The 24,975-nt window shown below is 47.2% G+C and overlaps 1 long non-coding RNA gene across 1 annotated transcript; it reads left to right on the top strand.

The window, feature by feature from the left end:
* Nucleotides 1-708: 708 nt before the first annotated feature.
* On the top strand, nt 709-24,486 carry LOC120880336. Its single transcript, XR_005725008.1, has 3 exons — nt 709-979; nt 3,473-3,477; nt 24,462-24,486. It is a non-coding gene; the product is annotated as an uncharacterized LOC120880336 (long non-coding RNA).
* The last annotated feature ends 489 nt before the right edge of the window (nt 24,487-24,975 follow it).

Here is a 24,975-nt window from a genome sequence, read left to right as displayed (position 1 = left end):
ATTTAAGGAGGTTGCTCAGGGCTGAGTGTACTTACCCCATACTTAGAAAACGTGCCTCCTTAAATTCTGCAGCCCTCCTGTCTACTTTGCCTTAGTCTAGTCTTGGGCCTACTCAGTTTCCTCACCTGTAAAATGATGAGCTGAGCTTGACTGTTTACTATCTTTCCCAGTGCCAGTATTTCATGTCCCAAACCTAAAACTTTGGCCAACGTAGGACTAGCCAAAAATAATAATAATAAAAATAAAATAAAATAAAGACTGGTGTAATTATCTGGTTGAATTTGGTCAATAGCCAAGCTGAATAATCCAGACCAAAAAATACTCCCTTTCTTTGCAAAAGGAGGATGGATTTTCTTTGTTCTGTGCTTCAGGAAGGTTGTATGAACAATGTTCAGTCACCTTGTACCTTAACTGTATCAACAATCCTTGTCCCACTGGCTCGAGGACTTTGAGTTTTAGCCACAGATGGCTATGTCTTCACGTGCACAATCTAAAAATTCTCAAAATGTGTGTGTTGATTTGGGAGAGGTCTATTAAGGCCTACAACTAGTTATACACCCTGGGTGAGGGATGATATTTTCTTTTGTTTTAAATTTCAAAGAACTTGAAAGGGGAGCTTGGGTCAGTGGCATGCAGACCCACAGATTGGTGAGAGACAGTTGTTATATTTTCAGGAATTTGGTAAATCTGGTGAACTGAGACTTCTTAAGTGAACAATGCAAAGAAATAGAGGAAAACAACAGACTGGGAAAGACCAGAGATCTCTCTTCAAAGTAAGAGATAAGAGGGAACATTTAATGCAAAGAGGGGCATAATAAAGGACAGAATTGGTAAGTTCCTAACAGAAGCAGAAGAGATTAAGAAGAGGTGACAAGAATACACAGAAGAAGTATATAAAGAAAGGTCTTAATGGCACAGATAACTACAATAGTGTGTCACAGACCCAGAACCAGACATCCTGGAGTGTGAAGTCAAGTGGGTCTTAGAAAGCATCACTATGAACAAAGCTAGTGGAGGTAATGGAATTCCAGCTGATATATTTTAAATCCTAGAAGATGCATTCAATATGCCAGCAAATTTGGAAGACTCAGCAGTGGCCAGAGCACTAGAAAAGGTCAGTTTTCATTCCAATCCCAAAGAAGGCCAATGTCAAAGAAAGTTCAAACTACTGCACAATTGCACTCATTTCACATGTTAGCAAGGTAATGCTCAAATTCCTTCAAGCTAGGCTTCAACAGTACGTCAACTGAGAACTTCCAGATGTTCAAGCATGATTTATAAAAGGCAGAGGAACCAGAGATCAAATTGCCAACATTCACTGGATCATAAAAAAGCAAGAGAATTCCAGAAAAACATCTGCTTCATTGACTATGCTAATGCCTTTGACTGTATGGATCACAATAAACTGTGGAAGATTCTTAAAGAGAATTTTCCAGACCACCTTATCTGCCTCCTGAGAAACCTGAATGCAGGTCAAGAAGCAACAGTTAGAACCAGACATGGAACAACAGACTGGTTCCAAATTGGGAAAGGAGTACATAAACACTTGTATATTGTCACCTGGCTTACTTAACTTACATGCAGAGTACATCATGCAGAATGCCAGGCTGGATGAATCACGAGCTGGAATCAAGAGTTCTGGGAGAAATATCAACAACCTCAGATATGCAGATGATACCACTTTAATGGCAGAAAGTGAAGAGGAGCTAAAGAGCCTTTTGATGAAGATGAAAGAGGAAAGTGAAAAATCTGGCTTAAAACTCAACATTCAAAAAACTAAGATCATGGCAGCCAGTCCTATCACTTCATGGCAAATAGTTGGGGGGAAAAAGGAAACAGTGATAGATTATTTTGGGGGAGCTCCAAAATCACTGCAGATGATGACTGCAGCCATGAAAATAAAAAGATGCTTGCTCCTTGGAAGAAAAGCTTTGACCAACCTAGAGAGCATATTAAGAAGCAGAAACATTACTTTGCCAACAAAGGTATGTCAAAGCTATGGTTTTTCCAGTAGTCATGATTGTGAGAGTTGGACCATAAAGAAGGTGAAGCACTAAAGAATTGATGCTTTTGAACTGTGGTGCTGAAAAGACTCTTGAGAGTCCCTTGGACTGTAAGCAGAAAAAAACCAGGCAATGCTAAAGGAAATCAACCATTGGAAGGACTGATACTAAAGCTGAAGCTCCAATACTTTGGGCACCTGATGCAAAGAACTGACTCACTGGAAAAGACCCTGATGCTGGGAAAGATTGAAGGCAGGAGGAGAAGGAGACAATAGAGGATGAGATGGTTGGATGGCATCACCGACTCAATGGACATGAGTTTGAGCAAGCTCCGGGAGATGGTGAAGGACAAGGAAGCCTGGCATGCTGCAGTCCATGGGGTCACAAAGAATGAGACACAACCTAGTGACTGAACAACAACAAAGTATTAAAAATCAAATTATATACACTCACAATTAAATAAATTATATTCAAAAACAGTTTTAACAAAAGCTCAAAATTCTTCACTTCCCAGTTACTCTACTCCATTTTATTGTACAAACACCAAATAACTTTGTGCTATTGATACATCTCTTCCCAACTCTGCATTCAGAGCTGGAAACCAGCTGCAGTGACGTTACTTCATTCTTTATTATCATACTATGTGAAGTAAGTAACAGAAAGACACATATCATATGATATTTCTCATATGCGGAATCTAAAGCATGACACAAGGGGAGTGTTCTGTGAGACAGGAACAGACTCAAAGACACAGAGCACAGACTTGCTGTTGCCGTGGGGAGGAGGCTGGGGGGATGGCTGGGGAGTCGGGGGTTAGCAGGTGCAAATATTACGTATAGGACGAGTGCGAGGTAAAGTCTACTGTAAGCCACAGGAAGCCATCTTCAACTAAAAAGGTGAGAACTATGGTACTTGTGAATGAGACTCGCCCTGTATAAAGCAGCTTCATGCAGCGGAGGTAGCTTTTCATGGACTCGTTCCCCTGCTAAGTCGCTTCAGTCGTGTCCGACTCTGTGCGACCCCATAGACGGCAGCCCACCAGGCTCCCCCCGTCCCTGGGATTCTTCAAGCAAGAACAATGGAGTGGGCTGCCATTTCCTTCTCCAATGTATGAAAGTGAAAAGTGAAAGTGAAGTCGCTCAGTGGTGTCCGACTCTTGGCAACCCCATGGACTGCAGCCTACCAGGCTCCTCCGTCCATGGGATTTTCCAGGCAAGAGGACTGGAGTGGGGTGCCATCGCCTTCTCCAGGACTTGTTCCCCTAATACTGCCTAATACTGTGAGAGTATCATCTCTGTCCCTCAGTATCCTCAATCTATTCACCAGGCAAAGATATAATACTCGCTCTGTTAACTCATAAGTTTATTGTGAAAAGAAAACTTCTTAACTCTAAAAAATTATTCTGCGGTTTATGATTTGTGGTTTAATAAAAGGCTTAATATGAATACCTTATACAGTATAAACACAAGGCCTTGTGATAAAGTATCGTGAAGTCTCAAGAGAACAGGTAACAGATATCAAGGCTTATTTTTCTATTTCCTTGACCTCAGGGTCTGGCTGGATGTGGGAGTGAAGGGACAAAGTTGCAGTGCTCGTCTATGGAATCTGTGCCCTTTGCGGGGAAAACAATACCTCCAAGTAGCTTTTAAAGTGGTACATTTTGGTTATGCTGGAATGCTTGAGTGAATAAATTAACTCATGGCTATAGTTAAAGGATATTAAAACTCAGAATTTTATGTTAAGATTATTCATGTGTCGGCATGTTTTCCAGAGACACACAAAAATGTGTGAACAAAATGTGAAGGGACTCATTCAGCACGAAGTCCTGCAATCTGTTTGCTGGGGCAAAGTGCTAAGTCTGCCTGCCTTCTCTCCCTGGCTCGCCCTCTTGCTCTGCAGCTGTGAACTGAGTGTGGGGTGTCCCCCCCTGATTAATGCCCCCTGGTGGCCCTTAGACAGAAGCTGGGGTGGTCTGAAACCCTGCTGTGGACCGCAGGGCCTTGGGGAGGGGCAGTCATGGCAAGAAGTATGCGAATCCTTTTCAGTGCCCAAAGCTTTGTCTGTGAAGGACGGGATGACTATTTTTCAGATGTACCTGAACACGGGTGGTGTGACCCAAACACGGTCTCATGATGACGTCTTCCTGAGCCCTCAGCGCCTTTCGGTCCTCAGGGCCTCGGCATGGGGGCATCCGCTCTCCTCTCGCCAAGGTGCCCACCTGAGGGACTCACCCGAGGACTGAGCACCAGCCCCCACTCTCTTCCACAGCCCATCTGTCCTGCTCTGGGGCTGAGCCCGCCCTGAGAAGGAGCACCGTTGCTGAAGAGGTCCGTCTAGGCAGCCCTCTCTTACCTTAGCTCCATAAAGGCACGTGAGTGCAGCATGAGCTCTACGGGTATCACATATGTTCCCAATCAGCAGATATTGATAAACAGCTAGCAGAAGAGGACAGGTGGCCAGTTATTTTTGCCATCAGATTAGAGGACTTTATGTCCAAAAGGATTGGAAAACCTCAGGTGGAAAACCTGTGTGGACCGTCTCCAATTTTCTGCAGAGGTAGGTGTGGTCAAATCCTATCAATCTTGTCTCTGTTAGGGGGTGAGCTTTGGAACTTCATTCTGCTTTTAATTATTTTTTCTCGCAGTACAGTTGTTTTACAATGTTGTGTTAGTTTCTGCTGTACAGTAAAGTGAATCAGCTTTATGTTTACCTATACCCACCGCCTTTTTTTTGTGTGTGCGCGGCTTCCCTTGTAGCTCAGTTGGTAACGAATCTGCCTGCAATGCAGGAAACCTGGGTTCGATTCCTGGGTTGGGAAGATCCCCTGGAGAAGGAAATGGCAACCCACTCCAGTATTCTTGCCTGGAGAATCCCATGGATGGAGGAACCTGGAGGGCTACAGTCCATGGGGTCGCAAGAGTCGGACATGACTTAGCAATTAAACCATCACCACCATCTCTTTTTTGGGATTTGCTTCCCACTTAGACCACACTCTGATGCTGGGAGGGATTGGGGGCAGGGGGAGAAGGGGATGACAGAGGATGAGATGGCTGGATGGCGTCACTGACCCGATGGACATGAGTCTGAGTGAACTCCGGGAGTTGGTGATGGACAGGGAGGCCTGGCGTGCTGCGATTCATGGGGTCGCAAAGAGTCAGACACGACTGAGCGACTGAACTGAACTGAACTGGATCACACAGAGCACTGAGTGTAACTTCATTCTTATACACACACAGATACACAGCAATAGGCACAACACACACACACACACACACACACACACACATACACCTCACATCCCTGATTTTGAGACGCAGGCTATTTCCCCTTTCCTTTGCTCTAATTTCCAGAGGCTTCAACAGTGTAGCCTCTACTCCCCTCATTCATTCCCATTCTTCTCTATTGGTGCAGCCTCCTTCCCCAGTACTCTTGCCTGGAGAATCCCATGGACTGAGGAGCCTGGTGGGCTGCAGTCCATGGGGTCACGAAGAGTCAGACATGACCGAGAGACTTCACTTTCCCTTCTCCCTTTCCTGCATTGGAGAAGGAAATGGCAACCCACTCCCATACTCTTGCCTGGAGAATCCCAGGGACGGGGGAGCCTGGTGGGCTGCTGTCTATGGGGTCGCACAGAGTTGGACACGACTGAAGCGACTTCGCAGCAGCAGCTCTTCTCATCCCCAGTGCATTCTGAGCTAACCTGGGATTGAAAGACACATTTCCCTCCTGTCCTGCCTACCCTCTGGGTCTCAGGTTCCCAGCTCTCTGATACGTGTGTGTCCTCCTTTCTTTGCTGGTGGGGCTCCATCTCCAGGAAGGCTGCCAGGGTCTCTGGAGTGAGCATTCTGTTAGTGATTTCTGTCTTTCCTTCCCACATCGCACTCTATGCAGCTCTTTCTTGGCAGCGGGAGCCCAATAAGTCAGTGACCCATCTGAAGAGACATCAGAGGAAGGGTCAAGGCAGCTCAAAAGAAGGTCTAATGTCACAGGGGACGTCGGATGATGGCTTCCAAGGAGCCCCCTTCCTCTGAAAGGGGAGGGAGGCAGCTGGCTGACCACGTGATGATGCGATGGGCACAGGGCAGCCTGGTACCTCAGAGGCCCTCAATAGCTGTTTTGTTGGAAGAATGGCTCAACTGTACTTCTAAGTCAATTTGAGCTCAAAGCAGGAAGGGATTCACAGACTGCCCACCACTGCCACAGAACTGACAGTCTTTTGAAAGCATTAAGAAAATTCTGAATGTAAGCTTGGTGGAGGAATAAAAATGGATATTAATGATTAGCAATTAAAAACTGCAGTCTCTGATTTTTTTTATAACATTTCATCTATTTTTCTATCTGAAAAGAGTGTATTTACCAGCTCCTTTAAAAGAAAGCAATTAAAGACCACTTCACTGCTGATAGATCCTTTCCAAGACTTTACCTATTTTTTCTGTTTGAAGAAAGTGTATTTTTCAGCTTCTGTTATTTGCCTCTGATGAAACACTGGGGCAGTTTTGGTTCTTGAGCTATTTTTTTTGCCATGTAATTAAGCTGATGAGTTTCCCATATGGAGTGGAAACAATTGGTTTCACGTATGCTGCCGTACAGTCACCCACAGAGCTGTAATTATTTACATTTTCTCATTTCCTTGTGGAAATTTTTAGACTTTGTTAGATAAAGATCTAGCAGACTTGAACTCTGTTAACATCAGGGCCTTTGGTTACCAGACGCCGCCGTATCCGGTTCAGATCCCCAGGCTGAAGTGGGTATTCTACAGTTTTGTATAGAGCAAACTTTGAAGATGCCGACTCAGCGCCATTTCCTTTCGCCTCGTTCTGGAAGCACTTTTTTTTTTTTTTTTTTTTTGCTCAAAGATACTCTGCCCCCCACCCCCCACCTGCCCGAGGTTTACAGAAGCTAAGTCCACCTGCAGTTACACGTGGGCTTGATTGGTCCGTGAGAAATCCTGCCCCCTTGCCCCAGAGATTAGTTTCAGAATCTAGATCTTAGATAATCAGCACGTGGCATTCCTCAGGCCAAGGAGATTGGTTTAGAAGTGGTCATGTGGCCAAATTCTGACCAAAGAGATGGAATGGAAGGTTTGGTAGGAGTTTCTGGTCAGGAGAGTTTCTGATGTTAAGAGAAGGGCCCACTGGATGAGATGATTCTTCTAATGAACGTTGTTGTGACCAGGCTGCAAGGTCAGGGAATGCACCAGTCACCTTGCTGTCAGCCTGAGTGTGCAATCAACCCACAAAAGAAGGGGACGAGGAAATCATAGAGAGGCAGATTGGGGGACTTGTGGAACCAGACCTGAGGGCTATCCAGCATCTGGACTTTTTCAGCTACATGAACACACCTGTCTCCTTTAGGGTATAAGCTGATTGAAAAGCAGTTTTCTTTTACTTGCATCCAAAAGCATTACTACAAATATAGACAATTTTCCGAAAGAAATGTGAATTGAAGAATGAGAACTCAGTCTTATGGAAAAGAAACATAAATGTGTATGTGCATTTAGAAAATAAAATACAGAGCAGGCTTGGCGTAGTATTGGCTTCCCTCCTCTAGTTCCCAAATGAAGAAATAAGTTCAGAGAGTTTTGACAAAGCCTTGAGTGGCAAAGCCGGAATAAATAGAAAAATCCTAGATAGCAACCAAAAGCTACGCTTGCACAAACTCCTTCAGAGAAGCTCTGTGGGTGACTTAGTACCAGGGCCACCTTCACCTAAGTTTAGGAGCAACTTCAAGGCCCCCTGCTCTTTTGCTATAGTTCTTGTAAAATATATGAACAGAAGAGAGTTCTGTGTGTCTTCTGATTTTCTACATAATGCTCTGTCTTGATAACATTGTCATTTTTCTTCAAATGGCTTGGCATTTCTTTGTGAGGAAATGGTGAGGAGGCTAAATCCTCCACTTCCCTGGATATGAGCGTGGTGTCGGATACACATAGTGTCGTCAAATTCTTTCTGAATCTCACTCTCTATCCCCAAGCCATTTGTCAAGATATTCTCCTAAATATAGAGAGTTCTCCTGCCAAGAATTCTGGTGACAGTTGTCAGGCAATAAAATTGCAATATTCTGTGAATGCATGAATGGTCTCTCCACTGATAGATGACATCAAATTGCATAGATTCACTGGCAGCCTTTTGAAGAATCTGATGCAGTCTTGCTTTATAGTACTAATACTTTTATCTTTGGAAAAGATTCCAAACTTCCTGAAGTTTAATAATCAGAATGGAATATTTTTTAAAAATTTCTGCAATATTGAACAATGGGTATTGTTTCATTATTTACCATGTAAGCATTATTATGGCACATTACAAAGCACTGGTAATACGGCCATAAGAGAATTATTCTTGCCTAATTATTTAATCCTGAAATTTCTTTTAAAAAATTGACTCATTTCCACTGGCAGGTAGGATTTTAGAGGAGAAAATGTTCACTGAAGCCTAGGATATTTTAAGGAGATTTCAGCAGTGAGACAGGAGTTGACCAGGTAGGATTCAGAAAGGAGAGAGAAAGCAGAAAGGTCTTATCTCAGCGAATGATGTGGACAAATGTGTCATAATGGGAAGGCATTGAAACATACTTCAGGGAACAATGACTCAACCAGTGTGGCTGGAGCGGAGAATAATGGGGAATCCTTTCTAAAAGATAATGTTTAGAAGATCTTAAAGCCTAAACAAAGTATGATGGGTTTTCCTCCTGTAGGAACATGGGAGCCTCATTCTAGACCAGGAGGGATGAGGACTGCAGGCTTTTTTTTTAGGAAGGTGGGCCTGCTGGCAGAGCACATGGCCCTGGAGGCTGGCGCCCATTTCGGGTGAAATGAAGTGGTCCGTGCGCATCTGGAACAGATGACTGACAGGTGGTAGAGACGGTGGAGGTGGTGAGTCAGCGTGGGATGAAGGTTCTACTGCTCTGGAGACCAACTGGATAAGGCAGTCCAGACGGAGAGGGCATCAGAAATGATGCTGGGGTCTTCCCTGGCAGTCCTGTGCTTCCACGGCAGGGGCCATGGGTTCAGTCCCTGGTTGGGGAACTAATATCCCGCATGCCAAGCAGCAGAGCCAAATAAATAAATACGCTGCTGTCGTTCAGTTGCTAAGTCATGTCCGACCCTGTAAACCCATGGGCTGCAGCACACCAGCCTCCTCTGTCCTTCACTGTCTCCCGAGTTTGCTCAAATTCGTGTCCATTGCGTCAGTGATGCTCTCTAGCCATCTCACTCTCTGCCGTCCCCTTCTCCTTTTGCCTTCAGTCTTTCCCCGCATCAGCATCTTTTCCAGTGAGTTGACTCTTAGCATCAGGTGGCCAAAGTATTGGAACTTCAGCTCTTAAAAAAAAAAAGTTAAAAAAATATATGACTCTCAGGGTGGCAACCTCCATGGTGGATGGATGGATGAAACTACCACTGGAAAAGCTGAGAAATGCAGAAAAAGGAGCCACCTATTAGATGGGAAAAGGAATTTCCCCCTGACAGACTGTGTTTGAGGCAACAGGACATTGAGGTAGGTAGTCCAGACAGTTGGAAAGATGCAATCAGATGACAGAACTGTCAGGGCTAGAAATAAGGGTCTGGGAGCTGTCTCCCCCTCAACAGCTCTTCCTCCTCCCTTCTGAGTAGACTCTCACCTGTGTTTGGGTTGTCAGGGCCCAGATCGAGAGGAAAAATCATGATCGGCCTGAGTCCAGATACGGTACCTCCCTTGCCTCTGATTGGCCCAGGGGTGAGCCACATGATCCAGCTCTAGCCAGTGAGACTCATGGATTCCTGGGAAGGATTTTCTCCATGAGGAGAAGGGCTGTTTGCATTCATCTCCTTCCTTCCTGATAGGGACCTCCTAGGAGAGAATGAAAGCTGTTGGAGCAGCACCTTGAAGGGTGTGGCTGACGCTCTGAGGGCGACAAAGCAGAAAGACAGTAAGAACTTTGGGCGCTGGTGCCCTTGTTGATCTGCTGAACAAAGTCTGGATTTGCCAACATCTAGACTTCTTGTGCTTGCCTGGAGAATCCCAGGGATGGGAGAGCCCGGTGGGCTGCCGTCTAGAGCCCGGTGGGCTGCCGTCTATGGGGTCACACAGAGGCGGACACGACTGAAGCGACTTAGCAGCAGCAGCAGGCTTCTTGTGACACTTATGTTTATTAAATGTCTGTTAGTATTTTATTATTTTCACCTGAAGATGTTTTAGCTGATGCGGGTGCCAATTATAAATGTCCCTGAGGGTGGGCTGACCTGCGAGGAAAGGAGTAAGAATAAGACAAAGCCTGGAGAGAGATACCATAGTTAAGAGGTAGAAGCTTTTCACTATATAAACTTTAAGGTTTTATATAAATAAGTGACACAGAAAACTCTTTTTAATCACAAACACACACACACACTCCTACAAGCTCCCTCCTGTGAACCACATTTTCCACAGAGCATATGTTTCAAATGAAAGGTCAAAAAGGAGATTAATGTCAGCGTGGAGTCCCAGAACGGGTGATCAATTCTCTAACATGTTGTGCTGCTTGTTGCTAAAACAGAGTCCCTCCAAACGAAGCTGCTTGCTCAGTGAGTGCCTTATTCCTCTTTCTCCAGGCCTTGGCCTCTCCCTGTGATGGCTGAAGAACTCTGCTTATTCCTGGGGACAGCGGCCTGCCACCAGAGAGGCTATAGGCTGGAGCAAGGGCTGACTCACAGGGTAGCGAGGAAACGGCCTGGATCTTTGACCAGGGTAAGCAGTGTCTGATTCCACCTGCAGGGAGGAGGGAGAGGTTATGACAAAGAGAGCAATAACTATTTCACTGAGCAATTAAGTCCATTATTTCTCTTGGAAAAAAGCATTCTCTTAGGCTGTTAAGGAGAATTTAGCTCCCATCTTGACAGAATGTACTAATGTCTGCTAATGGATACATTCTTTTAATAAGTGAAGAGGCTCAAGAAAATTGCCAGATATTAAACAGAGTCCCGCACGTCATCTGAGTCTATAATGGCCCTATCAAGTGACCCAAGTGAAAGAAATGTGACCCTACAGGGGTTAAAGGAGTTTATCTTTCCTTAGTGCAATATAAATTCACTATTGGAAAGAACAGTAATTCATTGGTCTATCCAGCAAATGTTTAAAAGGGGGGTCATATCTCAAGTTTAATGATGCATTTCCTTTTGGTAGAAAGAAAATATGAAATAGAGCCTCTGTACATTGTGGATTTGTGTAAATAGCCTCTTCCTGGCAAATTTCTACTGGGTCTCTGAGCCTTGGGATTTTCAGCTAAGAAGTTAAAGAGGCTGTGTAACACGTTGTTAATTTTATTTGTTCTTTTTTCCAATATCTTCCAGAGTGCTTTTTTATTGGTTGGTTTGGTTTGGTCATTTTAAACTCGATCCTTAGAAATGTTTCTCAAGATTCAAGTAATTCCTAGTACTCCAATCTTGGGGGACACTTCTTAAAATTTATAAAGAATTCCAACAAATTAAGAAGAAAAAGACAATCCCAAAGAAAAATGGATAAAAGAGATGTAGCAGAAACTCAAGAAGAAATGGCCAAGAACCATATAAAAAGATGAATGATCTGTGTTTTAGTTTTCTTCAAGGTGATGTTTTCAATACAGTAACCAACCGTGCCTCAAAGCTTCATCCTTCCTCGGTATTGTGTGTGGCAATGTTTCCTTCATGCTGTAATAATATTTCACTGGGAGAGTTTCCCACAATTCCATTCTCACTATAATACATGGAGTATGGATCTATGTTTATAAAGCTCAAAAGCTACTCAAAAAGATAAAAAGGATTGCAAAAAAAATGGATAGTTGATGGCACTATTAAAAACAAAGTAATGATATGAACAGATTTTGAGGTTTTTTCTTTGCAAGTGGAGCAGATTGACACTGGGGATAGGATAAAAGTGAAGAAAGTAAAGTCGCTCAGTCATGCCCAACTCTTTGGGACCTCATGGACAGTAGCCTGCACCAAGCTCCTCCGTCCGTGAGATTTTCAAGGCAAGAGTACTGGAGTGGGTTGCCATTTCCTTCTCCAGGGAATTTTCCCAACCCAGGGATCGAACCCAGGTCTCTCGCATTGTAGACAGACGCTTTACCTTCTGAGCCACCAGGGGATAGGATAGGTGAGTATTAGTTATCTGTGGCTACATAACACAACATAAGCCCAAAACTTAGTGGCTTGACACAAAACTTGTGATTCTCTGGGTCTCTGTCCCACTAGAACCAGCTAGCGCTCTCGGGGGCTGCACTCGCTGGGCTGGGCTGCAGGGTTAGGATGGCCCCACTCTCAGGCTAGACACCACAGGCCTTTGGCACATGGCTTCTCCAGCAGGCCTTCTCTTTCCATGTGGTCTTTCCCTCCAGGAAGATGGCCTGGGGTTGTTGACAAGGAGAAGGCACCCATATAATACTCATGTAATGAAAACTTGGCGGTAAGTAAAATCTATTACCTAACACAGGAGTGCCCTGTTTAGATCCTTTTTGGAAACACTGCACGTGGCATGCCTCAGACACTCACAGGGCAAACAATAAGCTTGCTAAAGGCTCTAAGACAGGACTTCCCTGGTGGTCCAGTGGCTAAGACTCCACGCTCCCGATGCAGGGGCCGGGGTTCGATCCCTGGTCAGAGAAGTAGACTCCATATGCTGCAACTAAAAAAGATCCCACCCACTGCGACGAAGATGGAAGAATCTGTATTTCATCTAAGACCCAGTGCAGGCTAAATACAGAAATAAATACTTAAATAAGGCTCTGAGGGGTCCTGCAAGGACCAAAATAGAAAGGCCTTTTTTTTGGTGTAAGGAGCTGGTGAGAAACAGCAGAGGCTGTCCGTCTTCTCTTTCCTCGGGGTGGATGGAGGGAGGGCTGGCTTAGAGAGAGCTAGAAGGCTTGGACCTCCTTTTGAGAACACCTTCACCCTCTGAGGCCTACTACACATGCGAGGCTGCAGGAAGCGGGTCCCTGCAGAGGTCAGCAGTGCGTCTCCTGGACGCAGTTCTCCTGGGTCTCTGCCCCTCCCCACCGCCCTGCCCTGCTCTTGAACTAGCTCACCTCCCTGATTTCTGCCTCTCATTTGCTTTAACCCGTGACCTGTTTTGATCAATTATCCTGACCTGATCTTGTGAACCTTCAGCTTGTCCCTGATGCCCAGTGACCACAAGCTCCCTGGACTTTTATATATTTTCCCCCTTGATTTAAAAGTTAATCCATGCTGGTTTTAGCAGATTCATATAGTACCCCAAGGTGATAGCCTCCCCTTGTCTGTTCCCCTTCCACAGTCCCAACTGTCTGCTTCCTTCCAGACGACTTTTTCTGTTGAAATGGGTATCAGTATATAATCTCCCTTCCCCTCTAATGTATTATGTACAGTCTTTCCAAGTTGGTGCATACAGACCAACACAACTCCCTCTGTAAGCTGCAGTTCCAAAGTACAGAAGTTGCCTTATTTACTTGGCTGTCTCCCTCATGATCGACACGGACGTTGCTCCTTGTTTCCTGCCACCGTACCCAACGTGGCAGTGACCTGCCTCCTGTGTGAGACTTGGCACACTCATGCTCGCGTTCTGACAAGTTTCCGGAAGTGGTGGTGCCGTATCTTAGGGCTTGCCTGGCCTCCCCCCGTCTCGTTGTCCTCCTGACCCTGATGATCCTAGAGACCTCTACGACCACTGGCCTGCCTGCTCAGGTCATCCTGGGGTTCACCCAGTGCCGGGCCTCTCTGCCTGGCTCCTCCCTGGGGAGCAGTCCCTTATCTCCTTCTCAATGAAGCTTTGCCCCGGCAGAGCAAGCAGCTCACGTCACTTGACCACTTGCTGCACTGTGTTATCATTATTTTTCTACTGGTCTCATTTCCCCAGTAGATCAGAATTTCCAAAAGCATCATTGTGACTAAACACAAGTTCATGTGCCTGACGTGGAGTGAGGTCAGACTGACATATCAAACACTGGAGCTTGGAGCAGAGAAATGTTTACTGCAGGGCCAAGCAAGGAGAATGGGTAGATTGTCCTCGCAAACCCAAACTCCTCAAAGGGTTTCAGCGAAGCATTTTTAAAAGCCAGGTGAGGGAGGGGCCTCCCAGGGCCTGCGATCAGCTCATGCACAGCTCTCTGATTGGCTGATGGTGTGGTAACAGGGCTGTTGGGTTAACGTTATCAATCTTGAGGCACCAGTAGGTCTGAGGGCTATGTGCTCATGATCATCAAGCAGTTTCTTGATCATCAAGCTTAATGTCTTCCATTTGGTGGTGGCTTTTAGCACCTGGAAAACTCAGGATATCTGCCTGAGATACTATTATCTGGGTACTTCAGAGAAGAGCTGCAGCAGAGGCCGTGGGAGAGGAGTCTGTCCTAGGAACGCCCCATTGGGTCCTCTGGGTCATGTCATCAGTGCCTGGCATAGGCTTAGCGCTCAGTGAATGAGTTCATTAATATATTTATCTGAATTCACACTGTGTGTTAACACGGCACTGTGTACATACAGCTATGAACAAAACCAAACTCCCTGCTCTTGAGTGGGTGGAGACACACAATTTAACACTGTAAATAATTGGCCAGATGGCAGACTCCTCACCCCAGTCAGCTTGGGCTTCCCAGGTGGTGCTAATGGTAAAGAACCTGCCTGCCAATGCAGGAGATGGAAGAGACGTGGGTTCAATCCCTGGGTTGGGCAGATCCTCTGGAGGAGGGCATGGCAACCCACTCCAGTATTCTTAGAGAATTCCATGGACAGAGGAGCCTGGCGGGCAACAGTTCATAGGGTTGCAGAGTTGGACAGACTGAGGCGACTTGGCACACGCGCACGAACCACAGAAAGGGGCACGCCCTTGGGCACAGTGGCTCTCCATGATCACCATCCCCTAAGGGGTCACCAGCACTCCCGGCAGCTGAGGGGCTGAGGCTTTCGTTCCTGAAGGAGCTTTTCTCAGTGAGTCAAGGTGGCCTGACCCGATAGGGAGCACACAGGCTGGGCCGTTGGCGGCTGGCAGTCAGTAAGCCCTGGTTCTAAGCCTTGATGCTCTGGAAAGAAAGTCAGGAGAGTTGCTGAGTGGATTTCCTGGCTCTGTTTGCTTGCAGGGTCCTTTCCCTTCCCTGGCTCAGCTCAAGGCACTCTCAGCTGCAGGCTGGATTTCTCCAGCTCCCATGTTTGGTTCTGACCAGGTCTGGCCTTTAGGAGCCACTCAGTCAGTTCAGTTGCTCAGTCCTGTCCGACTCTCTGAACCCATGGACTCCAGCACGCCAGGCTTCCCTGTTCATCACCAACTCCCAGAGCTTGCTCAAACTCACGTCCATTGAGTCAGTGACGCCACCCATCCTCTGTCGTCCCCTTCTCCTCCTGCCTTCAGTCTTTCCCAGCATCAGCTTTTCCAGAGTTGGTTCTTCATATCAGATGGCCAAAGTATTAGAGTTTCAGCTTCAGCATCAATCAGTCCTGCCAATGAATGTTCAGGACTGGTCTCCTTTAGGATGGACTGGTTGGATCTCCTTGGAATCCAAGGGACTCTCCAGAGTCTTCTCTAGCACCACAGTTCAAAAGCATCAGTTCTTCAGCACTCAGCTTTCTTTATAGTCCACCTCTCACATCCATATGTGACCACTGGAAAAACCATGGCCTTGACTAGATGGACCTTTTCAGTAATGTCCTTGCTTTTTCATGTCCTGTCTAGGTTGGTCATAGCTTTTCTTCCGAGGAGCGAGCGTCTTTTAATCTCACAGCTGCAGTCACTAGTTAGACATTGTAAACAGAAGGGAGGGCAAGGCCGGGTGTTTGTTTCCTGCCGAATTCCCGCCAGGAGCCCGGCTCCAGCACCCCTGTTCAGACCGAGGGTGGGTCCAGCCTCCATCAGGGATCCTCCGCCCCCGGGCTCTGGCGATTCTATGGTGGGAGACATGAGAGGCTCAGGTCCCCTTCGAAGAGCGACCTGCTGCCCGGTGGCAGGGTGCAGCGGGCAGCCCGCCTCCAGCCATCAGCCCCTGCAGGGTCAGCCCCGCTGGTGGTCACGCCCTTCCCGACCAGCCCACATCCTGGGCCCAAGGGGCTGGGTATTAAGCACCCAGCCATTCTGACTCAAGGCCAGACACTCTGGTGGGCAACACTCCAGACCTGGCTGAGGTTCAGGCGGGTCTGTGTCACAGGACAGTTTCTTCCTCCACCATCCTGTTTCTCCTTTCCTTCCCAGGGGCTGACTTCCGGTAAACACCGTGAACTCCCAACTATGCCAAAGTGTGTGCTTCCTGCGAACCCAGCCTGGGCACACATCTTCCTCCGTCCTGCCTCAAAGGCGGGCAGCTTCCTGTGGGGATCCTCTTCCCCGCCCCTTTCAAGCACTCAGATTATGCACTGCCCGTATAACCAGTTCACTGCATCAGCTGTTTAAATACTGAAATCAGCCTTAGTCATTGCCTGATAGAACATTTTACATCTCAATTTGAGTTTATATTCAGATGCGACTGAACGACTAACAGTTTTGCTTTTTCCCTTTCAGGCCGCCCCTCCTAAGCTACAGCGTTATGGATGGGTCCCCTAACTCACACAAAAGTACCATAAAACATTGGGGAGGTTTGTAACACTGCCCTTTAAAGAATGGAGAGAGCCGACAGTGAAGGCACCCGTGCAGCAGGTAAAACCAGCGAGCAGCCCACCAGTTGAGGTCCCCCACTGTCTCCCTGCTTATTTAACTTACATGCAGAGTACATCATGAGAAACGCAGGAGCTGGAATCAAGATTGCTGGGAGAAATATCAATAACCTCAGATATGCAGATGACACCACTCTTATGGCAGAAACTAAAGAAGAACTAAAGAGCCTCTTGATGAAAGTGAAAGAGGAGAGTGAAAAAGTTGGCTTAAAGCTCAACATTCAGAAAATGAAGATCATGGCATCTGGTCCCATCACTTCATGGTAAATAGATGGGGAAAGAGTGGCTGACTTTATTTTTCTGGGCTCCAAAGTCACTGCAGATGGTGATTGCAGCCATGAAATTAAAAGACGTTTACTCCTTGGAAGGAAAGCTATGACAAACCAGATAGTGTATTAAAAAGCAGAGACATCACTTTGCCAACAAAGGTCTGTATAGTCAAAGTTGTTGTTTCTCCAATTGTAACATATGGATGTGAGAGTTGGACCATAAAGAAGGCTGAGTGCTGAAAAACTGATCCTTTTGAACTGTGGTGTTGGAGAAGACTCTTGAGAGTCCCTTGGACTGCAAGGAAATCCAACCAGTCTATCCTAACCGAGATCCTGGGTGTTCAATGGAGGAACTGATGCTGAAGCTGAAACTCCAAAACTTTGGCCACCTGATGTGAAGAGCTGGCTCATTGGAAAAGACCCTGATGCTGGGAAAGATTGAGGGCAGGAGGAGAAGGGGGCGACAGAGGGTGAGATGGTTGTGGAGGGCATCACCGACTCAATGGACATGAGTTTGAGTAAACTCTGGGAGTTGGTGATGGACAGGGAGGCCTGGTGTGCCGCGGTTCATGGGGTCGCAAAGAGTCGGACACGACCGAGCGACTGAACTGAACCGAACTGTCCCAGATGGGTGGCCGGCGCTTGCTGCCTGCCGTCCCCTGCTCTCCGCAGCCCCTGTAGTTCCCGCTGAGGCCGGACACACTGCGCACAGCACTGCCCCCGCTTGGCTGCCGTCTCTCTGCGTTGACTCCCCCCGCCTCAGCCCCTCTTTGTCCCGGCTCTGGGGTTGGCCTGTCTGCGGTCCTCACCTCCCCCGAGGGCAGGGCTGGGCCGGGGTGAGGAGACAGCAGGCTTCCCGTGGAGCGATGGGCGTGCAGGCCCAGAGAGCCGCGCTTTGCAGGAGAGAGACGCTGAGCAGGCCTGAGGCCAGGCGTGGACGCGAGGCGCCGTGTCCGCCAGCGTCCACGCAGGAGACAGAAATCACGGCGGCTTGCTTTTGCAAGAGAGACGATCTGGGCGGAAGGCGTGTTGACGAGGTAACTGCAGAGGCCCCGGAGAACTCGAAGGGGTCGCGGAGGCAGCATCTGCGAGGCAGCCGCCTCTTAGGCTGCGGGTGCTCGAGAAATAAGGGAGAGACTGAAATGATGCCAATTTAGAAACTCGACGACGGGTTCCGGCCGCTGGGACTCCAGGCTCCGAGGGGCGGGTGCTGCTGCCTCTGCAGGGGCCCGCGAAGCTGACTCTGCGAGGGTCAGTGTCCAGGAAACGGCAAACCGGTTCAGTCCCTGGGTAGGGAAGCCGAGAGAGCAGCCCGCCGCCCCCGCCCTGCGGCGCCCTCTACCGCCCCCTGTCGGCCGGGCCCGGCACCACCGACAAAGCCGGGCTACCCTCTGAGGCGCTGCCTCCAGCATCACACAGCCGAGGTCGCGATGGGAGACTTGGAGGCAAGAGACCGTGAGCCTTGAATGAGGGGCGTCCTTCCTCAAGAGTCTATATCTGGGGAGTCTCGGGCAGAAGTGGCCTGGAAGCTGGCCACGAATGTAAATCAAAGGGAAAGGCCAAACAATTGCCGGGCCCCATGGGTGATTGGGTATTCAGTTTGTAAACAGGAATCAGGGTTGACAGCAGCATTTCAATAAAGTTCAGTGACACGCAGGAGCATTTCTAGAGCTCCCGAGAACCTGGCAATGTGGCTGCAGTAAACCGCCAGTTTCCAGGGCTGTCTTCCTTCCCAGCCCCCACCCGCCATCACCTGCATACTGGCGCCTCCCCCGCAGCTGGGGGTTCTGCATTGCCGAGTGCTTACACCTTCAACTCTCAGTGCAGTACCACACAAGTGGGGTCCTCAGGGAGTGCCTCTATTCTTTTCCCTGTTGCTGCAAATTACCCCAGAGCTGAGCCGAGCAAAACAACCCACGGTTGTTATTTTGTTGTTGTTTGCTCTTGTTGTTTAGTTGCTAAGTCTTGTCTGACTCTTTGCGACCCCACAGGCTGTAGCCCACTAGGCTCCTCTGTCCTTGGGATTCTCCAGGCAAGAATCCTGGAGTGAGTTACCATTTCCTTCTTCTTCAGGGCACCTTCCCAACTCAGGGATCGAACCCTCATCTCCTGCATTGCAGGAGGTTTCTTTAGCACTGAGCCACCAGGGAAGCAGTTATTATTAATGAATTTTTGCTACTAAAAATTATTATCTCAGTTTCTGTGGTCAGAATGCCTTTGGCTTGGAGCTTTTCACAAGATTGTGTGAAATTTTCACCAGGTCTGTCTCTATCTCAAGGCTCACCTGGGGGCAGGTCCTTTTCCAAGTTCACTCCCCTGCTGTTTCCAAGTCTCGGGTTCCCAGTGGCTATTGGCCAGAGGCCTCCACAAGGTCCCTGCTGTGTGGGCCTCTCTGCAGGGCATCTCATGACGTGGCAATTGGCTTTTCCGGAACAAGAGAGGGTGAGAGATGGCTAAAAGGACAGAAGGCACGGGTATATTCCACCCAGTCTCAGAAGTGACACCCCATCCTAGAAGCGAGTCAGGAGACCCAGGGTACACATGAACCCAGAAAGTGCAGAGTACCTGGGAGCCATGTACGGGGGCCTCCTCACCATGACTCAGCCTGTAGCTGCCCTGAATTTCTCAGAGCAACAGATATCCAGCCTGCAGTTCAATACAGGTTGGGTCTCCTGTTCTAATCAAATTACAAAGTTAATAACAAAGTTAATTTAACAAAATTAATTTAAGGCACATAAAATGATATAAATATCATAGCACCATATAGTAATTAGGCATCCAAGGTAGAAGGCTCACCAAAATGTAATCAGTGGTATTTCAACACAGCCAAACCCATTTAACTTTTCTTGTTAGCTTATGTTGCCAGTATCTATCATCAGCCTCCATGTTCATAACTCTTCCCCAATACCACCTACCACTTAATTGTCACCCCGCGTGTGAACTCTGACACTCACATAAATGCAGTTACGACGATCCTGGATCTCACTCTGCAGTAGCTGGATGCTTTGTCTCGGCCTCCTGTTCCCAGTGTTTTCTATTTCTCTCTGTTCCCCAGATGAAAGCTGCTGAGTGGCCTGGGCTTGGGTGGCAAAAACTGGATGTGGAGGCTGTGCACTGGGTTTCTCCAGGGAGGTGCCGTCAAAGTAGGGGGCCTGGTGCAGACCGCTTATGCTCTCCAGCGCTTCGGAAGGGGCTGCTTGAATTGTTAAAGTGTTTCCCCTCTTTGTTTGTATGTTGCTTGGGGTGATTTGAGCAGGGAATAAAGTCTTTAAGCTTTGGACAGCCACAAAGAAGTAAACACGCACACCGAGGGAAAAGAACACATCACTAATGAACGAGCTGCAGTGGCTTGGGACCTATCGTCAGACCCTCTGTTGCATTGCTGGGGAAGAATGACAGGAGGAGGACGGGCCAGAAGAGGAGGAAAGAAGGGAGAAAACAGCAGGGGTAGGGGTGGGCTGGGACGCCAGGTGGAGGGACTGGTGAGCTGCAGACCTACCAGGAAGGGCTGCCAGATTAAATGCAGGACATCCAGTTACATTAGAATTTCAGTGGGGGGGGGGGAGAATAGTATAAGTATATCCCATGCAACATTTGGGATATACTTATACTAAAAATTATTTTTCTGAAATTTAAGTTTAACTGAGAATTCTGTACTTTAATTTGCTAAATCTAGCAAAGTTGTTTCTTGCCCTTTCTGATGGCTACTATCCTGGCATTAATCCTTCCCTGTCTGACTGCTCTCAGACCTGCCCGCAGACCCCCAGCTCCAGGAAGCTGCAGGGGCAGCAGTAACGGGGCACAGCACCCTCATCTGAGGGCTCCCTGCCCTCTCTCCCCAGTGACTCAGTAGCACTGCCCCCGATTTCGATCTCCTGGCGTGCTGTGCCTCAAAGTCAGCAGCCACGGTGTGAATGTGTGCACAGCAGGACAGACAGATGTGAAGACTACAGGGGGCTCTGGGTATGGGTTTAAATGTGGGCAAAAGATTTCTTGCTGAGCAGTTCACACTAAAAGGAATTTAGTGTGCCCCTTGGTGAGTAGCCTGGGAGGGTAGCTGGAGATCTACTGCAGTGCTTCTCCCAAAATTGCTCTTTCAGGTTTTACAGTAACATGGATGCTATTTTGGTGGCCAAGTGTTTTGATGAACAAAGCAGTAAAACCACAAGAAGTACTTACATTTTCATCGTGGAAGAGGAAAGCAAAATTTGGATCTCTGAGGTTTCTAATAAACCAGAAAAAAAACCTGGTTGTGTTAAATGCTAATCTCTTCTAATTGTCTGTCTGTCTGTCCTGATGTCTAACTGGAGGGTCAGTTCAGTTCAGTTGCTCAGTTGTGTCCGACTCTTTGTGACCCCATGAACCGCGTAGGGATAAGCATTACATGCTCCTGGGAGGAAGCTACTCTTCCTTGCCCGTTGTTCAAACAATGGAAATTTCCTGGATTCCTTGCTGCAGTTTTCAAAGTTAATGGACATATGCTGACTTTTAAAAAGCTTGCTGATACCAGGAGCAAAAAGAAGCACAAGAGAAAAATGCTTACCTTCAGATTCTCCAAGGTAGGCAAAAAATTCTTCCCAAAGAATGAACAGCAGTGCCAAAAATGCTCCCTGTTCATGAATCTGGATCCTGGCTCTCGCGCAGCAGGTGCCTAGGTCCTGGGTAGGGTTCAGAGACAGGAGGGCAGAAGGAGCACGGAAGGAGCTGGTCCTCAGGGCTGGGGCGCAGCATTGCACCAGATGCGTCCTCCTGCCTGGCTCAACCCCTCCTTCCCACTCTTTCCTGCTCCCACAGCAGCTTCTCATTTTCCGAATACTCAGGACGCGTCTCCCCCGTGCCTGTCCCCTTGCTGTCTTCTCCTCCCAGCTACCCCCATTCCATTTCTCTATCCAGTCACATTCAACGTGGAGAATGCCTCCTCCGGGCAGCTCCCCACCCTGACTGTCGCGGATCATATTAGGGTTCCTTCCAGCATGTTCTGCTGCCAGCTCTATCACTGCACGAATCACAGTGTATTAAATTGCTGATTGTGATCTCGGTCTCCCGCCACGGTCACCTTGAGGCCAGACTCTCTCGTGTGTCTTTGGACAACCATGCTCAGCACAGTGCCTGTTCCATACCAGGGCGGCTGGATGAACAAAGACTCTGAAATGCTTGATAATGAGTTTTAGGGTGTCAGCTGAGCTCAAGTCAATCATGCCCACCCGGAATTGTGACAATTGTAATATAAGTCTGTGTACTAGTTTTAAGATTTCCAAATGCCAGCTGGATATCACACAGTAACCCAGGTTAAGAAACAGCCCCTGACGAAAGGTTTCCTTGCATTGAATCCAACTGGAGTTCTGTCCGTCCTCTCTGGCATCCTTAGTCTTTCCGTGAGGAACAGAAGATGTAATTGTCCTCTTATCACATCGGTGCAATTTTTTAAGTGAGGAGGAGGAGGAGTAAGTAAAATCACCAGCTAATTTGCACATGATAAAAATAAAATCTTTTTCTATGTGATAGAAAGGTGAGGTGCCAATTTTATGTCATTGCTTATTCATGAAGTCATTCAAGCTTCCTGAGCATCCGTTACACACAGAGCAGTGTTTTAGGCCCTAGGTGTGGCAGTGAATGAGAGACACAAGATTCTCCTTTTGAAGTTGACCTCCTGTGGGTGAGAGACAGATAATACTAATAAAAAAAATACACAAGAAAATATCTGATAACGGTGAGTGGTACTCAGAGAACAAAATCAAAGGGACATACTGGACAGAATCCTAATGTGAAAAGATACACGCAGCTCTGTGTTCATAGAAACCTTATCCACAACAGCCAAGATACAGAAGCAACCTAAGTGTCCATCAACAGCTGGATGGATAAAGAAGATGTGGTATATCTATACAATGGAACGTTAATCAGCCATAAAAAAGAACAAAAGAATGTCACTTGCAGCAATATGGATGGACCTAGAGATGATCACACCAAGTGAATTGAGCCAGACAAAGACACATATCATATGCTATCACCTACATGTGAAATTTAAAATATGAAACAAACGAGCTTATTTATGAAAGAGAAACATAACAAACATAGGGAATAGATCTGTGCTTGCCAAGGAAGGGTGGTGGGGGAGGGATGGTTTGGGAGTTTGGGATTAGCTGATGAAAACTATTATGTAGAGAACGGATAAACAACTTTTCTTAAGTTTTCTTAAGCTCCCCTTGTAGCTCCGTTGGTAAAGAATCTGCCTGGAATGCAGGAGACCCGGGTTTGATCCCTGGGTGGGGAAGATCCCCTGGAGAAGGAAATGGCAACCCACTCCAGTATCCTTGTCTGGAAAATCTCATGGACAGAGGAGCCTGGCGGGCTGCAGTCCATGGGGTCGCAGAGTCGGGCATGACTGAGTGATTAACACACACAACTATAAGAAAATTGGATAAAGTCCTACTGTATAGTACAGGGAACTATATTCAACATCCTGTGATAAACCATAACAGAAAAGGAAAAAAAAAATCGGTAGGATGTATTAGAGTGACTCTGTAGCAAGGAGAGTGAGGAGCTTATATTTAAGCTGACACCTAATGACAAAGATATTAGAATAAAGAGCAACATCAAGAAGATAAAATCAAGAAAAGGGCCCCAAAGCATGAACAAAAGCAGCATCTGTATTGTTCTTGTGTGTTTACCATCTGTCTTCTCCACTGAGCTGCAGCCTCCATGCCAGAAGGACCATGTCTGTTTTATTTACCAACATATCGTATGCCCAGTGGCCAGCTTAGCACCTGCCTGGCACAAAGCATGTGCTTATTATACATTACTGAATACTGAGTGAACCACTGCCCACTGCGCGTCCCGCCTAAGACCAGGACTGTTCCTGCAGGTGTGGGCCATGGGGCCTCAGCTTGGGAGAATGGAGCGAGGCAGAAGCTGGTTCCCTTACAGCGTCTGGCAGTGAGAGAGGGCTGGGGACTCAGGGTCCAGGTGAGCGAGCCTCATCTCAGCCACGGCTTTCGAGGCTTCATGTTCAGGCTGCTTATCTGTTGTGTTTATGGGAATCTGAGATCTGTCTTGGCTGAATTCATTCTTATCACTCAGTTACACATTAATTTCTGGGCAAAAGGAAGCTTCTAATTAAGAGTTCAAATCCCCCAAAAGGCCATATGCCAAGTTACATGTGTGCAAAAATCCCTGGCTACTGTCTTTAGTATATGGATGATAGAGGCTAACTGGCATGCTGATCTGGGCCAACCAGGCTTTTAACTCATTCAGAACAACAACCACCACAGCAGCTACAAAACTCCTGTTGCTGCTGTTGGTTCCAGGGACCCATATTCCACAAGTTGCTTTTCATCTTTTTGTTTGATTTTTTTTTCCTCTTCAAGAAAATTGCAGACACCAAGGGAACATTCCATGCAAGGATGGGCACAATAAAGAATGGCGAGGACAGAACAGAGGCAAGCGATTAACAAGAGGTGGCACAAACAGACAGAAGAACTGCACAGAAAAGGCCTTCACGACCCAGACAACCACGAAGGCGTGGCCACTCACCTAGAGCCAGCATCCTGCAGTGTGAGTCAAGTGGGCCTTAGGAAGCATCACTGCAAACAAAGCTAGTGGAGGTGATGGAATTCCAGCTGAGCTATTTCAAATCCTAAAAGACGATGCTGTGAAAGTGTTGCACACAATATGTCAGTAAATCTGGAAAACTCAGTAGTGGCCACAGGACTGGAAAAGGTCAGTTTTCATTCCAAAGTCAAAGAAGGGCAAGGTCAAAGAATGTTCAAACTACCATTCAATTGCACTCATTTTGCATGCTAGCGAAGTGGTGTTCAAAATCCTCCAATCTAGGCTTCAGCAGTATGTGAACCAAGAATTTCCGGATGTACAAGCTGGATTTAGAAAAGGAAGATGAACCATAGATCAAATTGCTAACATTCGCTGGATCACAGAGAAAGCAACGGAATTCCAGAAAAACATCTGCTTCATTGACTATACTATGGCTTTGACTGTGTGTATCACAACAAATTGTGGGATATTCTTAAAGAGATACGAATACCAGATCACCTTATCTGTCTCCTGAGAAACCGGTATGCAGGTCAAGAAGCAGCAAATAGAAGCTTACATGAAA

The sequence above is a fragment of the Oryx dammah genome, unplaced genomic scaffold (assembly GCF_014754425.2).
Source record: "Oryx dammah isolate SB20612 unplaced genomic scaffold, SCBI_Odam_1.1 HiC_scaffold_2, whole genome shotgun sequence".
Classification (NCBI taxonomy): Eukaryota; Metazoa; Chordata; class Mammalia; order Artiodactyla; family Bovidae; genus Oryx; species Oryx dammah.
This window is presented reverse-complemented; position numbering and strand designations above follow the sequence as displayed.